The sequence below is a fragment of the Lissotriton helveticus genome, chromosome 7 (genome assembly GCF_964261635.1).
Source record: "Lissotriton helveticus chromosome 7, aLisHel1.1, whole genome shotgun sequence".
NCBI classification, from domain to species: domain Eukaryota; kingdom Metazoa; phylum Chordata; class Amphibia; order Caudata; family Salamandridae; genus Lissotriton; species Lissotriton helveticus.
The window spans coordinates 1,761,844,530-1,761,863,827 of record NC_136068.1 but is presented as its reverse complement, the minus strand read 5'-3'; the positions used below and the strand labels follow the sequence as shown (position 1 = coordinate 1,761,863,827).

Here is a 19,298-nt window from a genome sequence, read left to right as displayed (position 1 = left end):
ATGGTCTTTTCTTCTGATCACATGTGATTGACACTTCTTGTAATACTGAGGCAATAGGATGTAGCTTGATCGTTAAAAACCTCATCTCCTTCACCGAAGAATACGTTGTACTGGTGTTGTATCAGGTTACTGGCGTTGTGAAAATATTCTAGTTCACATAAGCCAGCAGTCGATGAAAATAAAAATAAGATAATGATAATAGGAACCTGAGGTCTAACAGCTCCCCAAAAAGGTTTGTGGAAGAGCTGCCTTTAAATTGTTAAAATTCTAGGCATATTTAGAAGAAACAGTGACTAATAATCCCAATTATGGAAGTCTCAACTTGGTCTAAGATGTTCCACACCATTGGAGACTTTCAGACTGGAACTGGATTTGACTACAGTGACTTATCATGTTTTCATAAAACAAGTTTGTGATTTCTAGTTTGTCTCTAAAGCCACTTCATTTAATTTTAAAAGTGCTTTTGGAGTGACTAGTTAATGAAATAAAGGAAAACTAAATGAGGGGGTTAAAGCTTTTATTGTCAGGTGGCTGTGCACATGCGATCATACAAATGTCACTCACATAACAAGAAACCTAATGTCTGAAGTGCTATATATACCACTGGTATATACAGCAGTGATACATATCTTTTTTATCACACTATCCTAGTAGACAATTAGACCTGTCGGACCTAATAAGACTTATTAAAGTGCAAATTGTATACCCCTAAGATTTGTCAAGTGGGCAAGAAACACAAAAATTCTTGCCTAAAAACAAATCTGTGAGATTGCATGTAAAAAAATACACCTGCAAGCCTTAACAGGGCGCAATAACAATTCACCCTTACAGGCCTATTAGCTTTAACATGTGCTTCATAATAAATAAATCCAGTGGCGTCACTAGGGGGGTGCGGGGGGTGCGGACCACACCGGGTGACACCCTCTCATGGGGTGACACCATCTGGTTACGCTGTGTATGTAACACAGCTCTGCAGCCTCGCCTCTGCTCTGTGTCTTTACACTTATCCTCAGCGGCGCCCGCACAAATTCAAAGCACATTTCATGTGTTTATTTCAGTCACTTTGAGAAAAAACGAGAACTGTGAGGGAGAAACCATGGGGAGGGGTGGAGAAGGCGACGAGGAAAGGATTAAAAGAGCAGCAAGCGGGGGGGGTTCAGGCGGAGGGGGAGGGATGGTGCAGACAGAGAGGGAGATGGTGCAGGCAGAGGGTGAGATGGTGCAGGCGAAGGGGAGATGGTGCAGGCAGAAGGGAGATGGTGCAGACAGAGGGTGAGATGGTGCAGGCAGAGAAAGAGATGGTGCAGGCAGAGGGGAGATAGTGTGGACAAAGGGAGAGACGGTGCAGGCAGAGGGGAGATTGTGCAGGCAGAGGGGAGATGGTGCAGGTAGAGGGTGAGATGGTGCAGGTAGAGGGTGAGATGGTGCAGGTAGAGGGAGAGATGGTGCAGGCAGGGGGTGAGATGGTGCAAGCGGAGGGGAGATGGTGCAGGCAGAGGGAGAGATGGTGCAGGCAGAGGGAGAGATGGTGCAGGCGGAGGGGAGATGGTGCAGGCAGAGGGAGAGATGGTGCAGACAGAGGGGAGAATGTGCAGGCAGAGGGAGAGTTGGTCCATCCGGTAAGTTGTGAGGGGGTGACACCATGAGTTACCCGCACCGGGTGACACCAACCCTAGTGACGCCACTGAATAAATCAAGTCACTTGCCTGTGTCAGAACGTTTCATAAGAGATAGAACAGACCTATGGGATATGAAATATCTGCTCCCAATGAACCGATCAGGTCATTAGTTTTTGTCTTTGGATTCTTCACTGCAGTAGAGGGAAGCCAACTGTGTTAGACATAAGCTTTCCTACAAGGCAACCTTTAGAAAATTGCAAATATATCCAAAGATACAGCTGTCTAAACCAAAACCTATATGAACCTATCAAGGATTATCTTCAATGCAAATCACTTGTCTCCACAATTTGGTCAAGTCAATCACCAACAGCAAATCCCTTGCCTACTACTGTAATCAGTGAAAATCTATGTAAGTAAATGATTGCCTAAAGGCTTTAGAGTCGTGTTATAACCATGTCCTATTAGAGATGTATTGATCTTAACAAATCCTTTTCACAATAATCAAGCCAGGCCTACTGTATTTGTCATAACATTTTATAATAAACAGATCAAACATATTGCATCTGACAAAACTTTTCCCAGTGAAAAAATCAGTTCTACAGTCTTTTCAAGTGGCTTCACACCATAACTAGCAGTGTGCAAAACCAGCGTCTATATTGTTATATTGTTATAAAACTACTTATGTGATTAAAAACATCTGTTGATTCTCTCTCACAGTTGTCAACTTCATTGAAAAAATTACAAAGACCGCTACAGAGGATTCTGGTACTTGCAGTTTTTCTAAGCATATGCAGGCTAAACGCAGGGCCACTGGAATTATGCTCCTTGCGTTTGCAGCAGTTTCTGTGTATTTGTGGATTTTCCACATTTGCCTCATAATCCATCATTTGCTACAAAGTCTGCAGATTTTAACATGAAAAAATAGTTTTCTAGCTTAAATAGATCATATGTCACTAGAAATATGGAGCCTCATGTTGTCACAAGTGGAAGGCCTTTAGCAACGGTTGACTGCCCCCCCCCCCTTTCTGTTGCTTATTTCTGTATGTGTGTGTTGAAGTGGTACAAAAGAGGTGCTCCGTCTGAATTGACGGTGTTCAATAGCCCTGAGGATAAGGCCATAGAAATGTGGTACTCCTCTGTGTAACCTATCTCTTACTTTGGCTAAAAGACCCTGGAAAGAGAATTACCTCAGTGGTAGGGCTGAGAGGAATACATTGTTTGAAACTATGAAAATCAGCAACAATGAACATCGGAGGAGTTTTGAGTCACACTTTAACTTAGGAGCCATCAGGGGTGACCCTGAAGACCCACACCCTGGCGCCTCTGCACCTGATGCACAATTTCTGCCCATGCCGCCCTTTCAAGCAAGAGGAGTTTCAGTAGAGAACATACGCAGTCATGTCAGCTTGTGAGTTTTAGAGACTCGGCCTTTGTTATGGCCGAGTATCCCAGCAGGAGTCAGAAATAAGAGAGCCTTGTCCCGGCCTGCACGTTGTTGTGATCAAAAGCAGACAACAAAGTGCAAGCTCTGCTGAATGTGTCCCGATGTTTAGAAATTACACCAGGACGAATTCAGCGTCTTTTTTAGAGGGGCTCAACTTCTTGGCAGGGTGGACGGCATCCACCCTGTGAAAGAAGTGGGGGGACGCCGTCCACCAGCGTGGACCCCCAACTCGTGCCCTGACTGCAACTCAGGATTACTGGAGACCACATATTGAAACCAGGGTGGTAAGTGGTGCTGAGCCAGGATGAGCAGAAACCAGACGTCAGACTGGGGCAGCTGAGGCACTGTTACTGTAAAAAAATCTTTATTGTTCAGTTAATTAAAACCATTACAATGTGAGCATTCTGCGACGTGTAGTACAAAACTTTTAGAGCTGCGGTAAAGGAATAATAAATAAGAGAATATATAAAAGCATAAAACTATGTAGCAAAGGGTCTGTCACCAAGTTCATTAAACCATTCCCAAGCACAAGTCAGTCTTACAGCAGTGCTCTTAAGTCTCAATGAGGACCGAGCCTATGACAGCGGGCCTCGTTTTTTCACAAAACTGTCCAGAAATTTTACTGATCTACAGATCAGTTGAGGGTCCCCTGAGCATAGGATCGCAACTATTGCAGATCGGCAGGTGCAGACTCCTTGCTCGTTAAGTTTGTCCTTAAGCCAGTGCCGCCGACCTTGATACATGGCTGGACAGATGCAGACTATGTGTATCATGTCTTGTTTGCCTGCACCACAAAGGTCGCATTCCGTTGTGTCTAGCGGTCTCCATTTCGGTTGGTCTAGTCTTGAGGGCAGAGTGCCCATCCTTAAATGGAGGTATTTTCGTTTAAGTGTCAACGAGAATGGAATATCTAAGTAGGGTGCTGGGGCGGGCCTTGTATATGATTTGATAGTCATCCAGGCGTGGGTTCGGGTGCTAAAGCTTGTTTTATCGTTAAGGAACGAGTGTTTCTTAGCAGTCCGTTTAACCACCTGATTAAACGAAGGAACTGGCAGTTTTGTTACCCACAATGGTCCCAACTCGGTTGCCGCTAGTGAGAGCTTTAAGTACTTTGAGTACTCGGAGTTCGGGCTTGTCTGGATCGCTTCCCAAAGTGCGCCGTTCATTTTGTTCTCCTGTTTCCTCCAGACGTTGTGCCAGAATTTAATGGCCTCGTATTTTTTCAGTAAAACTTGAGATTGTAATTCAAATTCAAGTCTGACTTGCGCTGGAGAGGAACTGTTCGATAGCAAGAAAACCCGTGTATAGACTTTGGTTTGAATTTTGTCCAGGAGGGTGGTGCTTTTCCCACGGTGCAAAACACTCCCGTATGCTATTGTGGGCAGTAGTTTTGATTTCATTGCGACTAGCAGAGGGGAGACAAGAGGACCTTTTAGCTCGGCTGCCAAGGTGGCGAAGGCGTGCAATAAGGTGGCCCCTTTTCGTTCTATGTCTTTGAAGTGCTGGGGCAACTGAGGCTCTTCTGGCCCTCACCAGTGTACCCAGCCACCAAATGCCTCACTTCAAGGACAATCAGCAATTGCTATGGTCTGAAGTGCGCCATGGCTTGGGGCAGACATTGAAGGTTCAAGGACACCCATCTGAGCAGCACCAGACCTCCCTCCGGACTCAGCAGTCCATCAGGAGGAAGCAAACATACCCCACCCTTGTCACTGCATAAGTAATCCAAGATATATGAAAGGGGATTACTTCACAAGTAATCCAAGATATATGAAATGGTAAATAATCTAAGATATATGAAAGGGGATTTCTTCACAAGTAATCCAAGAGATATGAAAGGAGATTACTTTCTGAAGCTCTGTGTGAATGTAAGGTGTGAGCTTCTTTGTAAACTCCACTCCATACATCTGTAATCTCTGTGCATCTATAAATGTAATCACCCCAATGATGACATTTATACAGCGAAAAATCTAAATGAAATTTGATTTAGCTCCTTACAATAGGAGTTAATTACTACCTAAGTTACTGGTACCCAGTTTAACAATTTTCAGAAGAACGAAAATTAGATTCAAAATAACTGAAATTATTCAAGACAGTGTACATGTATCTGCTCCTTTGGGGACAAAGTAACCATCTCAGCTATGTTATGACCATTAAGCTTGTGAACAGCAGGTAGCATGATGATCTCTGCTGCAGGTGCATTACCCTCCTACACTATTTTCAAATGTGATCTGTTTGTGACCAGAAGCCCGAATAGCCTGCACTACTTCTCCTTGTTATCAATTTCTTTGAGGGCAGAGATTGGGAAAAGAATGCTTATGTACTGACAAACCATAGACAGCTGTGACTTACTCCTTTTAAGAGGTTGATCCTTTTAAATCGAGCCCCTTTCTGCCAAAGCCAACCGCCCTATTTCCGGGGGTTGCAATTGTTTTATTTGCTGTTCACAGCACTAATCATGTCTGAGAAGCGTGCTTTAAGCATCATTGTTACTTCTCAATGTGAATGGGCCTTTATTTCAGATTTTGTATCTTAAAGAAGGGCAGTAACCCTAATGGTGACCAGAGATCTGGCTGAACCCTGCAGGCCCTTTAAATCTGCAGTGAGACACACTATAAGACTTGACCAGAGAGCAACAAGAAATATCTCATCAAACACTCAGCATCACTATGTTTACACAAGACTGCAAAAGAGACCTATCCCATATGAAGCTGCCGAAGGAACAATGGGTTTCTCCTTGCAGATCTACCTGCTGTGGAAGGAGCCGCTTTGAGGCAGAAACTCTATGGTGGAAAATCCTTCAGTGTCCACCTCTGTGGATGGAATTTCAGCCAGCAAATGTGTGCACCGGAAATAGACCACCAAATTAGGGATCCCCTGTGATTGCTCTCCGATCAAGTCTTCTTAATGTGCTGGGAGATATCTCCTATCATTTAAGGGAAGTCATAGTTATCTGTAAGTGGGTGTCCTCCACCCTTTACGTCACATTCTTCCACTGAGGCAACACGTCCAGCCTCATTGGTGGATCCGCCTCCCCAGATGAGGTGCCTGCTCAGCATCATGTCATTCCAGATACTCTTACATTGGCAAACCTCATGGTGGAGCTGCAGAAGTTTCTTCTGTCAGGACACCTGTCATCCACCTAGCCCCAAAAATGACTGGTCATCCGCCGAGCCCTGGCAGATATGGTGGTGGAAGCATGGAAGATGGTCCACCGATTCCACCGCAAAATGTAGGTTTCCGTTCTCTAAATCAGGTTGACAGTTTGTTTGTAATTGTTCTAGTAAGACTTTTGATAGTTTGTGTATTCAGTTACTTTTTAAACATATGTTGAATCTTTTGCATTTTCCAATATAGCATGATGCGAACCCAACTGGCATTGTGATCTTAAATTTCAGTAGATGTATCAGTTTGGAGGTCAGACCATTTAGTAATTTTTCTTTGCCTGTGGGTCTAAATATATGCACTATATTTAAGGTGTGAGAAAACTAAGTGCTGTTGTGTTATGAATTGTCTCATTAGTACATAAAATATGCTTTTTCAGTTTGAGGCTAAAATTTAAATAAGGCTTAAACCACGTACAATACAATTATAAGACTATTGATAAACCGGTTTCATTTTCCAGCTTTAGAAATAATCTATATGGAAGTTATTTGGTTTGACTGCAGTCTCTTCCACGTTCCTTCCCAACAGAACTATGGACGACAGAATGATGACATTTTCCTCTCTGTCCGAAGCCTCCACTTATAGTAATGTTGCGGTTTTTGAAGAATCCGCCTGACCACTCTCCTGGAATCTGAGATCTTGACACCTGGTGAGAGCATTGCCTAAGAAGTCTTGTCCCTGGCAACTGTGGGGGAATCTGTGCACTTCACACTTGACCATATGGTCACATCAATAGACTCCACACTGGCCCCTCTCCTGGAATCTCTTAACTACGCCTATAGTACTCATTCCACATCAGAAGAATTGCCCTGGGCCACACTTTTGGAAACTCTGAACTCCACAGCTATTGCTGTTGTAACATCAGAGGACTCCACCATGTTCGATTACATGAACTCCACAACTGTTGATATTGACATTTCTGGTGACTCCACCCTGGTCACTCTTCTTGAATCTGTAACATCGCCGGAGAGCAACGTGCCCTCTACTTCTGAATGCCTATCTGTCCTCTCCATTCTGTTAGCCGTGTTCCTTTTTATCACATTCACCATTGGTATTCTGGGAAACAGCTTCTATCTGTGGATTTTGGGTTGGAAGATGAAGCCGGCAGTAAGCACCATTTGGTTCCAGCACCTCATCTCTGCTCACCTGCTTTTCACCTTGGTCATTCCATTTAATGCTATCTTTTTGCTTATGGATTGCCAATGGATCTTTGGAACAACTCTCTGCAAGCTAGTCAACTTTGTGGTATCTTTCGGCATGTTTGCATCTGTAATGCTGCTCACAGTCATCAGTGTTGACCGGTGTCTGCTGGTGGTGGTTCCACTGTGGACCATATCTCACAGGACAACCAAAAGAGCTTCGATAGTTTGCTTTTCTGTTTGGATACTGGCCTTAGCATTCAATTTACCCTACTTGGTATTACGAAAAACCTTTGTCGCTGCCAACAATAAAATAACCTGCTTCAATGATTATGCCCTTTCCGATGATTGGATTACTCCTGAGATACAAGACCTAAGGAGAAGAGTCCATTTGTCAATGTTCATCCTCCGACTTGTGATGGGTTTCCTTTTACCGTTCTCAATAATGATAGCATGCTATTTGAAATTAGCTGTGACGCTCAAGGCTGGGAACCACAACAAGACTAACAAACCATTCAAGGTGATTGTTACAGCTGTCACCTCTTTCTTTGTGTGCTGGTTGCCTTACCATATCTATAGCCGCTTGATCGTCTACCAAGAGTCTGTCAGCCAGTTACTTGTCCTTATGGTTCTGTTCTTCACCATAGTGCTGTGCTGCATCCATGCTGGCTGCACCCCAATCATGTACCTGTTCATTGGAGAGACATTTAGAGATCTGTTCAAGGCATCCATCCATTCCTTGTTCAGCAAAGCGTTTGCTGAAGAAACACTAAATAATGACTTGGAAAATGAGAGGAAGCCCCGTGAGTTCCCAACCTCCGACCAAAGCCGAGTGAACAATCTAGCGCAGTTAGAGTCTTCTGCATGAATGGTCTTTTCTTCTGATCACATGTGATTGACACTTCTTGTAATACTGAGGCAATAGGATGTAGCTTGATCGTTAAAAACCTCATCTCCTTCACCGAAGAATACGTTGTACTGGTGTTGTATCAGGTTACTGGCGTTGTGAAAATATTCTAGTTCACATAAGCCAGCAGTCGATGAAAATAAAAATAAGATAATGATAATAGGAACCTGAGGTCTAACAGCTCCCCAAAAAGGTTTGTGGAAGAGCTGCCTTTAAATTGTTAAAATTCTAGGCATATTTAGAAGAAACAGTGACTAATAATCCCAATTATGGAAGTCTCAACTTGGTCTAAGATGTTCCACACCATTGGAGACTTTCAGACTGGAACTGGATTTGACTACAGTGACTTATCATGTTTTCATAAAACAAGTTTGTGATTTCTAGTTTGTCTCTAAAGCCACTTCATTTAATTTTAAAAGTGCTTTTGGAGTGACTAGTTAATGAAATAAAGGAAAACTAAATGAGGGGGTTAAAGCTGTGTGTGAGGGGCAAAAGTGTTGTATTCCTATCTATGATGAGGCAGGACTGGACAGGGCAATTCCCTGGGGAGCTGGAATCCTTTGAGGGTGGTTTCTGAAGCCCCATGGCTACCTCCGTGATTCTGTCACTTTAACCTGCTTCTGGAGGTTAATTACAGCATGCACAGTGGATGTGTAGGGAACGAAAGAAAGTGAGAGACCAGCTTGGGAAAGAGAGACAGATGAGAGAAGGAGAGTGTTGGAAAAGGCCGTTTTCTGCATAGTGTACTCCCAGATTTTTGCCTTGAACGTTTTATTGGCTGTAGCAACTCAGTTAAAACCTGCTAACTAGTGGTAAAGTATCCATGCTCCCCTTTCAACATAATAACATTGGCACACCTCTAAATGGCATACCTAATTTACCGGGAAATCCTGAGTATACAGTACAAAGTGTACCCAGGGCCTGTAGGTTAAATGTCATCAGTGGGCTGAAGCACCAATTGGGCGACTCTCTGCAGTGACAATGTAAACATGTTTGTTTGACCTGTCAAAGTAGCTCCATTTGGCAGGCCCAAGCTTGCGATTCAAAAATTATTTAGTCACTCCTACTTCCCATAAAGTAAGATGCATGGTATTTAAAAGTTTAAAGTTAAACATGTCCCTACAGTTAAAAGGCCCTAAAAGCTATTTTAACTGTAGTAGGGTTGGCTGCTTCATTGGAAAGCACTGAGGTACACTGTTAAATTTAGTGATGTTATTTCAGCTAGAAAGCAGCTACAACTATAATTTGTTGTCTATTTTTAATATTGATTACAAGCCAATTACTCTAATGAAGTCAGACTTGTAATAAAATATTGGAAAAGGTACTTTTTGAAAGTTACGTTTTCCATGCCTTAAGCCTCTGAAAGCCCCATTTGCATGAGCCCAACTATCAAACAGTAGCTCAACAGCTCCCTTGATGAGCTGTGAAATTGCTCCCAGAACTGAGATCAAGGCCTTTGGGCATTGTAAATGTCCATCTGGAGACCATCAGGTTGTGCTCAGGAACTTACTTATCTTCAAAGAGGCATACTAATGAACAGGCAAATATTAGCATACACCTGGGCAGGGCCTTCTTGTTTTACCAGCCAAGCAGGCTCCAATCACAGTGGTAGAGGAGCTGCCCCCAAAACTGGCATAGAGTGACCATAGAATAGGGGTTGCTCATTTCCCTGGCTACTAATCTTGAATGGGCACAAAGGCTCTACACAAGGAGATAAGGCTTTACTGTCTTGGATTTCTGCAACTGTCCAGTTTACCAGTGCCAACTAGACGTGCCCTGGTTCCTGTTGAAGGACTCTGCTTGAGTGAGTCTTGAACCCCAAGTGCTGTCCCTAAGGTCTTGCACCCATGACTGGTATCAAAGTGTACTCCTTCTAATGATTCTTGAAACCTGAAATGTAGACACGTTTCAGCTCCAAAGATCTCTGGGAGACTGAAACAAATCTGCTATGCTGATCCGATGAAGGTGCGTACCCACTGGGCCAAAGATTCAGATTGCTCCTTCTTGGAACCTTTCCATAGGAACAAATCCAATGCAGCGGCATCTCGCAGAGAAGGTCTTCGACTTGTGCAGCCCTCTTGAGCTACTGACTGCAGCCTTGTCCCACTGAAAACATCTGAGCTAAAAAAAAAGTAACTAAATCCGAAGGTAGAGATCTTCACGAGGCAAAAGCACCAAAGGTCAAAGGCATCACTAAACCTCATACAATGCCTATAAAATAATGTGGAGCCCTCTTTGACCACTGTCTGCAGTCAATGCTCCCTCTTATTTTTGTTTTGTTCTTTGTATGTAGCAACATAATGTTTGCATGCATACCTTCCTAGCTTGTGTGTTCAACCAAGTGATCAGATGTCCAACTAGGAAACTTGGCTAGTTACCACTTGAAGGTTGATAGCAAGCTTTGGCAATGCCAATAGGTCTAAATGAAAGTGCCTCCTTGGTCATTGATGGGTTCAGGCACAGAATAAGTCATCATACATACATTCTGTTACTCATCCATGCACTCATGCATCCCTTCATCACTTACTCACTCTTACATTCACTAATTTACACAACCACAATAAAATGCATGCACAAACTCAAGAACATATGCAAGATACAAAAAGCATAAATGTAGACAAAAGAAAAGATGCTGTTGCCAAAAAATGTGAGATATATGCTTGCTATAACAAAATTAAACAAAGCAGCAGGTGGCCATCTTGCAATGGTACTTTATATATTTTGTATGTTATAGTTCCATCTGACTGCTACATCTAGAACCAACATGTTGGCCGTTTTCAATGGTAGAAACAACTAAACCATATGTACAATATCCTTCCATGGTGGTCAGGTGGTTTAAACGCAGTGACAGTACATGTTGCGCTACACTGCTGTCTTTGGGGGTGCACCATGCTTTAATCATAAAAAGAGGAAAATAAATGAAATGAAAAGGGAAAATAAATTAAAGGACTGGTCCACTAGCCTGGGCACTGAAGTACATTTATTGTCAGGTGGCTGTGCACATGCGATCATACAAATGTCACTCACATAACAAGAAACCTAATGCTATATATACCACTGGTATATACAGCAGTGATACATATCTTTTTTTATCACACTATCCTAGTAGACAATTAAGCCTGTCGGACCTAATAAGACTTATTAAAGTGCAAATTGTATACCCCTAAGATTTGTCAAGTGGGCAAGAAACACAAAAATTCTTGCCTAAAAACAAATCTGTGAGATTGCATGTAAAAAAATACACCTGCAAGCCTTAACAGGGCGCAATAACAATTCACCCTTACAGGCCTATTAGCTTTAACATGTGCTTCATAATAAATAAATCCAGTGGCGTCACTAGGGGGGTGCGGGGGGTGCGGACCACACCGGGTGACACCCTCTCATGGGGTGACACCATCTGGTTACGCTGTGTATGTAACACAGCTCTGCAGCCTCGCCTCTGCTCTGTGTCTTTACACTTATCCTCAGCGGCGCCCGCACAAATTCAAAGCACATTTCATGTGTTTATTTCAGTCACTTTGAGAAAAAACGAGAACTGTGAGGGAGAAACCATGGGGAGGGGTGGAGAAGGCGACGAGGAAAGGGTTAAAAGAGCAGCAAGCGGGGGGGTTCAGGCGGAGGGGGAGGGATGGTGCAGACAGAGAGGGAGATGGTGCAGGCAGAGGGTGAGATGGTGCAGGCGAAGGGGAGATGGTGCAGGCAGAAGGGAGATGGTGCAGACAGAGGGTGAGATGGTGCAGGCAGAGAAAGAGATGGTGGAGGCAGGGGGTGAGATGGTGCAGTGGAGGGGAGATGGTGCAGACAGAGGGAGAGATGGTGCAGGCAGAGGAGGAGATGGTGCAGGCAGAGAGGGAGATGGTGCAGGCAGAGAGGGAGATGGTGCAGGCAGAGGGGAGATAGTGTGGACAAAGGGAGAGACGGTGCAGGCAGAGGGGAGATTGTGCAGGCAGAGGGGAGATGGTGCAGGCAGAGGGTGAGATGGTGCAGGTAGAGGGAGAGATGGTGCAGGCAGGGGGTGAGATGGTGCAGGCGGAGGGGAGATGGTGCAGGCAGAGGGAGAGATGGTGCAGGCAGAGGGAGAGATGGTGCAGGCGGAGGGGAGATGGTGCAGGCAGAGGGAGAGATGGTGCAGACAGAGGGGAGAATGTGCAGGCAGAGGGAGAGTTGGTCCATCCGGTAAGTTGTGAGGGGGTGACACCATGAGTTACCCGCACCGGGTGACACCAACCCTAGTGACGCCACTGAATAAATCAAGTCACTTGCCTGTGTCAGAACGTTTCATAAGAGATAGAACAGACCTATGGGATATGAAATATCTGTTCCCAATGAACCGATCAGGTCATTAGTTTTTGTCTTTGGATTCTTCACTGCAGTAGAGGGAAGCCAACTGTGTTAGACATAAGCTTTCCTACAAGGCAACCTTTAGAAAATTGCAAATATATCCAAAGATACAGCTGTCTAAACCAAAACCTGTATGAACCTATCAAAAATTATCTTCAATGCAAATCACTTGTCTCCACAATTTGGTCAAGTCAATCACCAACACCAAATCCCTTGCCTACTACTGTAATCAGTGAAAATCTATGTAAGTAAATGATTGCCTAAAGGCTTTAGAGTCGTGTTATAACCATGTCCTATTAGAGATGTATTGATCTTAACAAATCCTTTTCACAATAATCAAGCCAGGCCTACTGTATTTGTCATAGCATTTTATAATAAACAGATCAAACATATTGCATCTGACAAAACTTTTCCCAGTGAAAAAATCAGTTCTACAGTCTTTTCATGTGGCTTCACACCATAACTAGCAGTGTGCAAAACCAGCGTCTATATTGTTATATTGTTATAAAACTACTTATGTGATTAAAAACATCTGTTGATTCTCTCTCACAGTTGTCAACTTCATTGAAAAAATTACAAAGACCGCTACAGAGGATTCTGGTACTTGCAGTTTTTCTAAGCATATGCAGGCTAAACGCAGGGCCACTGGAATTATGCTCCTTGCGTTTGCAGCAGTTTCTGTGTATTTGTGGATTTTCCATATTTGCCTCATAATCCATCATTTGCTACAAAGTCTTCAGATTTTAACATGAAAAAATTGTTTTCTAGCTTAAATAGATCATATGTCACTAGAAATATGGAGCCTCATGTTGTCACAAGTGGAAGGCCTTTAGCAACGGTTGACTGCCCCCCCCTTTCTGTTGCTTATTTCTGTATGTGTGTGTTGAAGTGGTACAAAAGAGGTGATCTGTCTGTACTGACGGTGTTCAATGGACCTGAGGATAAGGCCATAGAAATGCGGTACTCCTCTGTATAACCTATCTCTTACTTTGGCTAAAAGACCCTGGAAAGAGAATTACCTCAGTGGTAGGGCTGAGAGGATTACATTTACTGATCATGTTTGAAACTATGAAAATTAGCAACAATGAAAATCGGAGGAGTTTTGAGTCACACTTTAACTTAGGAGCCATCAGGGGTGACCCTGAAGACCCAGACCCTGGCGCCTCTGCACCTGATGCACAATTTCTGCCCATGCCGCCCTTTCAAGCAAGAGGAGTTTCAGCAGAGAACATACCCAGTCATGTCAGCTTGGAGTTTTAAAACAAAGAGTGGCCAAAACTGATAACCTTAATTTAGTTATTAACCTCTTGAATGTTACTGATGGCTGAAACCTGAATGGTCAATGTGTGCCTCAACTTCTAAAGTATTTTAAGGTCTGGAAACTGTTCCTCAGATAGAACTTTGGGTTGCAGTGAAGGCTCTGGGGCTCCTCTCCTGCAGCGTCAGGGCTGCCTTTAACTTTAGCTGTTTACACTTCCTCGATTAGCATTTTTAAAGACACAGGGACAGATTTACAAGCTCCTTGCGCCTCTTTGCGCCGCAAATGCGGCACAAACAATGCGCCCTATTTACAACGTGACACATCTAGGGAGATGCGGCACGTTGTAAAGCCCTGCTTCACATTATGCCAGCGCCTGGTATAATGTATGCAGGGTGGGCGTTCCTACGCAGGAAAGCCTCGTAAAAGTGACGCAGTGAAATCTACAAGATTTCACTGCGTCAATTTTAGGACGCCACTGCGTCAAAACATCACGCCTGCTTGAAGCAGGCGTAAGGAGTGACGCAGTGTAGTGGTAATAAGCCACGAAATCCATTGCTGGAGTTGCGTTGTGCTTGCAACACGACTCCAGCAATGCGTGACTTTTGCCCCAACAGATGCGTCAGAATTTCAGACTCATCTGTCAATCCTTCCGCCATGGTGCGCCGTATTGTAAATACGGCGCATCTATGGTGGCGGAAGCATTTTTCAGCGTGGCACAAGGAAAGTGACGCATCTCAATAGATGATAGGGAAAGGGACTCATGTCTGAGTATACCCTGCCACACCTATAGTGGCCAAAAACGATACAGAAAAGGGGGTGGTGATGAACAGAGTGTCTGAATTAAGCAGACCACTCATCTGCCCCCTTATGTACTCAACAGCGTAGCAGCACTACAAAGGCTATAATTAGGTACTTTACAAATGCAGAGGAATCCTTTGGGGTGCACGATGTTTGTAGGTTTCTGTGGGGAGAGAAACCTAAATACGTGTGCCCGAGCAGGCATGCACTTTAAAGGGAACTATGACAGCAGCACCATTTTTTTACTTTAATTTCAGAAACTAAGGGCCATATTGATTAAGGATTTGTGTCGCCCTTGCGTCACACATGGAGACACAAAGCAGCACAGTTTCTTAATTCAGATATACAAAGCCACACAAGAGATGTTTGCTGCCTAGCATGGCTTTGCAAAGAAATGTAATGCATCGCAGATATCTGCTGTGAGTTACGTTACATTTTGAGCTAGGAGGCATTTCAGGAATGGAGCATAGACTTTCCTGTGCATCCACCCATGGATTTGAAACAATTCCAGATCAAATCAGTATGCATCCCATGTGATGGCGTACTGAGGAGAAAAATATTTTTTTCTCCGTATTTCCTCTTTCTTTGCATGATGTCTCTAATGATTGGTTTTTGTGCAGAAAGTTGTACCTTTCTGCACAAAAATAACACGTAACTTACACACCCTTGTAACAAGGTACAAGGTACAAGGGTACAAGGGTGCCTGTGGTGGCACCAGACAGCACAGAGGGAGCCATTCATAAGGAGAGAGCAGAAATGCTCCATATCTTTGTAAATATGGAGCATTCCTGCGTTCTCCCTTTCAAGCTAAGCAGCGCAGCATAGCGAGTTCTCTTGCTGAGCCACGTTGCATGAAATAATAATAAATGTGCCCTGAAGCCTGAACATAAAACTTCTGACCATTTCAAAACTGGTTCCTGTATCTGACCCATGCTCTATTGTGGTCGGCCTTAAATTGTGCCTATGTGCTGGTCAAACGCAACCAGATGACCACAGTTGGCGCTTAACACTTTTTGGGGCTAGTTTCATATCTAACATTTAAAATTAATATCTCCAGTTTGCCTTATTGAATTTTTGTCATGTTTGTGTTATTTTATTTAGTAAAGGTACTTTATTTTTTTGAATTGGCTTTTCGTTGTTTCTGTGTTGTGTTTGACTTTATTACTGTTTTGGTACTGCACAAATACTTTACACATTGCTTATTAAGTCAAACCCAATCTGCTCTTTACCTTAGTTACCAGGGGGTTGCGCTCAGGTTCATTTAGTGTCATTCGTGGTTCACTCTGATAAGTGTTGTGGTTAGTACTTGGAATGGGTACTCACCCCCTCAACTAATATCCCAGTTTCTTACAGAAAAACAAAATAATGGGGAGGGAGGGAGGAAGGGTGAGAGAGATAGAGAGGAGAGAGAGAGAGAGAGAGATTTGTGGAGTTTGAGTGGAGCCCAACGCGAGTTAGGATTTGTAATATAGTAGAAATATATAGACATTTCGTTAGGACTATCCCTGAGATTCCCTGAATCAGTGATGACATATAGTAGATGAAGGTGAATTGTGGCGCGGATATACTCATCAAGGGAGAGCATTATCAACCCGCATCTTAGAAAGCTTATGTTTTGCCTACCACCTCATCGTGCCTCATTTTTCACGTTCTCTAGGGTAAGTACCTCCAGACTGAATGCGTTCGCAAAGTCTGAAAGCTTCTGCCCCGTGGATGAAATCCCCACTCCACTAGTGCAGGAGACAGATTGTGTATGTGCCTACATTTATCAAAGCCAAAGTATACTAGAAGGTCTGTCTCTTCCTCCATGAAGTTCCTGTTTCTCTTAATTATGGTGGGCTCATATCCTGTATTGTAGGATAGAGAAATAGTGTGGCCTCCATAAGTGAAAGAAGAATAGGGCCTAGCCTAGGAAGTGGGTGATAGTAATAATGTGCTTAAAGGACTCATGTATGATATTTGTGTGTGATTTAGCTCAGGTCAATTCTATTTCTCAGTTCTTAAAAGTTCGGACTTATTGTTTTATGCATGCAGAGATCTCAGTACCCAGGGGGCTGTCCTGGAGTCACTTGTTGTAACTTAATAGTTATAAGAATCTGCAATCTCCATGTAATTGTTGGAAAATTGCAACCCTACTGGGAGGATGTGTCTGGCTGGGAAAGGTGATTACCATGGCTGCAGTGATTTCTGACTTCAGGTAGTAATCTACATGTAAGAAGGGTCCGCATCTAGATTTTCCTATAGGACTAGGGCCCAAAGAGTTCAAAGCACTGACGGAACTATTACCCTCTCTACAGGGTCACTCCCACACATTTTGCCTTAACCCCTCCTGTATTCTGAATTTCATTTTGTTGGCTTTGGGACTCTGTGCACTTTACCACTGCTAACCAGACCTAAAGTGTGCCTGCTCTCTCACTTATGATTCAGAAAAGGGGGTGGTGATGAACAGAGTGTCTGAATTAAGCAGACCACTCTTACCCAGTCCAAAGATCAGGGCTTGATCCATCACCGTTTTTTAGCTCACTGCACCATCCCAGCTCAGAACTTGGCTATATGCAAATTAGTCTGTTCCTGTCCCAGTGCATGATGGGAACAGGGCAAACCAAACTACCAAGCCAATTCTTATACTGGGAAGGAAACAAGCTTCCGGGGACCGGTTTCTGCCATTTCAGGCGTCGTCGGCCCGGCTTGCTTGAATCCTGATGGTGCAATGAGTATACTCAGACATGAGTCCCTTTCTCACTGCTCCATCAGGATTCAAGCATGCCGGGCCGAAGAGGCTGAAATGCCAGAAACCGGTCCCCGGTAGCTTGTCTCCTTTCTGGTGAAGAATTGGCTTGGTAGTTTGGTCTGCCCTGTTCCCATGATGCACTGGGCCAGGGACAGACTAATTTGCATATAGCCAGGTTCTGAGCTGGGATGGGGCAGTGAGATAAATAACGGTGATGGATCAAGCCCTGATCTTTGGACTGGGTAAGAGTGGTCTGCTTAATTCAGGCACTCTGTTCATCACCACCCCCTTTTCTGTATCGTTTTTGGCCACTGTAGGTGTGGCAGGGTATACTCAGACATGAGTCCCTTTCTCACTGCTCCATCAGGATTCAAGCAAGCCGGGCCGAAGAGGCTGAAATGCCAGAAACCGGTCCCCGGTAGCTTGTCTCCTTTCTGGTGAAGAATTGGCTTGGTAGTTTGGTCTGCCCTGTTCCCATGATGCACTGGGCCAGGGACAGACTAATTTGCATATAGCCAGGTTCTGAGCTGGGATGGGGCAGTGAGATAAATAACGGTGATGGATCAAGCCCTGATCTTTGGACTGGGTAAGAGTGGTCTGCTTAATTCAGACACTCTGTTCATCACCACCCCCTTTTCTGTATCGTTTTTGGCCACTATAGGTGTGGCAGGGTATACTCAGACATGAGTCCCTTTCTCACTGCTCCATCAGGATTCAAGCAAGCCGGGCCGAAGAGGCTGAAATGCCAGAAACCGGTCCCCGGTAGCTTGTCTCCTTTCTGGTGAAGAATTGGCTTGGTAGTTTGGTCTGCCCTGTTCCCATGATGCACTGGGCCAGGGACAGACTAATTTGCATATAGCCAGGTTCTGAGCTGGGATGGGGCAGTGAGATAAATAACGGTGATGGATCAAGCCCTGATCTTTGGACTGGGTAAGAGTGGTCTGCTTAATTCAGACACTCTGTTCATCACCACCCCCTTTTCTGTATCGTTTTTGGCCACTATAGGTGTGGCAGGGTATACTCAGACATGAGTCCCTTTCTCACTGCTCCATCAGGATTCAAGCAAGCCGGGCCGAAGAGGCTGAAATGCCAGAAACCGGTCCCCGGTAGCTTGTCTCCTTTCTGGTGAAGAATTGGCTTGGTAGTTTGGTCTGCCCTGTTCCCATGATGCACTGGGCCAGGGACAGACTAATTTGCATATAGCCAGGTTCTGAGCTGGGATGGGGCAGTGAGATAAATAACGGTGATGGATCAAGCCCTGATCTTTGGACTGGGTAAGAGTGGTCTGCTTAATTCAGACACTCTGTTCATCACCACCCCCTTTTCTGTATCGTTTTTGGCCACTATAGGTGTGGCAGGGCATACTCAGACATGAGTCCCTTTCTCACTGCTCCATCAGGATTCAAGCAAGCCGGGACGAAGAGGCTGAAATGCCAGAAACCGGTCCCCGGTAGCTTGTCTCCTTTCTGGTGAAGAATTGGCTTGGTAGTTTGGTCTGCCCTGTTCCCATGATGCACTGGGCCAGGGACAGACTAATTTGCATATAGCCAGGTTCTGAGCTGGGATGGGGCAGTGAGATAAATAACGGTGATGGATCAAGCCCTGATCTTTCGACTGGGTAAGAGTGGTCTGCTTAATTCAGACACTCTGTTCATCACCACCCCCTTTTCTGTATCGTTTTTGGCCACTATAGGTGTGGCAGGGTATACTCAGACATGAGTCCCTTTCTCACTGCTCCATCAGGATTCAAGCAAGCCGGGCCGAAGAGGCTGAAATGCCAGAAACCGGTCCCCTGTAGCTTGTCTCCTTTCTGGTGAAGAATTGGCTTGGTAGTTTGGTCTGCCCTGTTCCCATGATGCACTGGGCCAGGGACAGACTAATTTGCATATAGCC

The 19,298-nt window shown here is 44.4% G+C and overlaps 1 pseudogene; it reads left to right on the top strand.

The window, feature by feature from the left end:
* Nucleotides 1-6,760: 6,760 nt before the first annotated feature.
* On the top strand, nt 6,761-8,235 carry LOC144769696 (putative G-protein coupled receptor 33; annotated as a pseudogene).
* The last annotated feature ends 11,063 nt before the right edge of the window (nt 8,236-19,298 follow it).